The 2460-nt window shown below is 45.3% G+C and overlaps 1 protein-coding gene across 1 annotated transcript in view; it reads left to right on the forward strand.

The window, feature by feature from the left end:
- The window catches only part of GATA2 (GATA binding protein 2), a gene marked incomplete at its 5' end in the record, with an annotated part of 8172 nt that overhangs the window by 3437 nt on the left and 2275 nt on the right, over window positions 1-2460 (forward strand). The window lies entirely within an intron of this gene.

A 2460-nucleotide genomic window follows, 5' to 3' on the forward strand; every position in this document is an offset into this window, starting at 1 on the left:
TCCCGCGGGCCCCTGCCCCCCCCCGCCCCCGCCCCCCCCAGCCCCCCCGGCACAGACCACCGAGCCACCGAGCGCCTCTGTCCCGAGCCTCCCTGCTGCTCACAGTGCGTGCGGGGTATCGTGTGTCCGGCTCCCCGTTTATCCTCGGATGACAGCTTTTAATTTAATTCCTCAGTTATTTGGCCTCTTGGGACGTTTTGAGAGCATACTGGGAGCGAAAGGGTTATGAGCGCGAATGTCCTCCACCGTGTACTAAAAAAAAGTTCCAGCTCCAAAAAGCAAAACAAATCAGATGAGTCAAAGTTACTGCTCCCTACTTAATAATTATTTGTATAAAAGCCATGAAGTAATTTTCACCCTTATATTCTCTGGCAATATTAATATTGGTTCCCTCCCCAGACAATCCCCTACTGTTTTTTTTTTAAAAATGCTATTATTTTTCCATGGAGTCACCTATACTTTGTATTTTCATTTGAGTGATTTAAAAAAAAAGTCCTTTCTAAGCTCCTGGTAGTAGTTTCCTATCCGGATATCTGTACGTTAAAGATAAGGAAACTTTGTGTATCTGTTTCCTGACTCTGAAAGCTTGAGAGAGTGTCTATAGGCAAGGCTTGCCAGTCATGCTCACTGTTTTGAAATTTCTAATACACTCTACTCCACAAATAATGCGTAAAATGCTAAGAATAATAAATATATTTTTTTTTGAGCTTTGTGATTTATAGTGCCTAAGTCTCTTAGCTATTTGTGGGCACTTTTCAATGAGGTTTGGAGAGCAGAAAATTGGCGTTACTGCTCTAACACTGGGATGGGATACAGAAGATTTCTGTCGTGAGTCAGAATTTCAGCTATGCAAGCTTCTTAATGACTTGCCTTCTACAGTGACTGACATATAGAAAAATGTTAAGACAACAGTGTAACATTATCGTCTCTCAGGCTCAAGTGCTTTCCAGTCTTAATGGGACAGGCCATGGAGTTAAGCAGCAGCGCCCAGTATCTGTAAGCCATCTCAAATATGCAAACACAGGTCTCCACCTTCCAGAGCGCTGGGAGACTGTTATGCTTAGCTCGCTGCGCAGGGTTTGGGGGGCACTAGAGAGGTTTTCTTTCAGTGTAGTTGTTTTAATGTTTTGTTTTGTTTTAATTGATTTACAGCTTTGTTTATTGCCCCATTTTCCACTGTAGTTTGCTTGTTTGCAGGGGAGAGGAGATGGCCATCTTTGGGAATTTGTTCATCTGACATGCAATAGCAAAGCGATCATATTAATAATGGCAGTGTTTGGGCGTCTGGCATTAATCGTGTTTGGGTTGCGTGAGCGTACTTGCAGTAGGGGGTACCCCCTCTTTCTGCCTTCGGCTCGATCTCACAGGACTGAAACAGGCGAGTCTCCGAGGCCTGATTCTTGCCTTAAGCTGCTGAGCTGTCCACCAGCTTTGGGAAAGTTCCAGAGGGCCATGGGGAGCAAGCGAGAAGAGAACCCGCTGCTCCTCTTTCTGGAGCGGGGTGGCTCTGTGCTTCGAGCGGGCCAGCTGCCCAGCGGAGCCGGGGGCAGGGGAGCGCATAAAGCCCTGTCCGGGAAACCCAGCGCTCCGGACCCTGCTCACCGAGATGCCCCGCGCATTAACGTGAGCTTCGCTGCTGCTTCACTCTCTGCCTCTCACTGGCTAATTGCAAAAATATCCAGGCCCCGGGGAAACTGCCACAATTGATATGCATTAGAAAGTAAACCCTGCTAATTTAAGAAAAGAAAATAGTGAGTTCTCAGCATTAATCCAATTGCACAAAATGGGCAGTGTTTTGACTAGTTCCAGAGACAAGGCTGAAGCTTTCTGATACAAAATTATTTCCCAAAATACGGGGTGCAATTAGTCCTTCCCTAGCACTTCATGCCATGCCATGCTTGCACAAAGGAGGTTTTATTGCGGGGTCTGCTAGACAAGGGCCCATCCAGAAATTCCTGGCTGCCTGCTGTTCCACTTTTCCTGTTCTTGTTTTGGGAGGTGGGTGAATGTTTGGGCATTTTTCTTTCCCCCCACCTTGGTTCCATCAGAACAATAGTTTTAGGAAAGGGTGGTGGATTTTTGAGTGTGGGTTGTTTTTTTTTTCTTTTAAGACAGTTGTTTGAGGGCTTGTCGGCGGCGGACGGGTCAGTGGAATCATTGCTGCAAGGCATGAAATTTGGTTTGCTAAATATTTAAAGAAAGTTGGAGCCGGTTTTGTTTTCTCCCTTTCACTTGTAAATGGAAACTGAATTTTCAGTGATGGCTCTGATAAATACTGCACCCAGTTAAGTAATGCGGTTGGTTTTCTTTTGTCTCTATCTTTAAAGGGCCAGAGTAGGGGTAAAAATCACATCCTTTAAAATCATTCATTCTTTACAAACGCAGTCCCAACAGTAGCACAGACTAAATCGGTCATCAAAAAAAAAAAAGAAAAGGGGAAGGCATTTTCTTTTCACATCC

This window comes from Buceros rhinoceros, unplaced genomic scaffold, assembly GCF_000710305.1.
Source record: "Buceros rhinoceros silvestris isolate BGI_N320 unplaced genomic scaffold, ASM71030v1 scaffold17124, whole genome shotgun sequence".
NCBI classification, from domain to species: Eukaryota; Metazoa; Chordata; class Aves; order Bucerotiformes; family Bucerotidae; genus Buceros; species Buceros rhinoceros.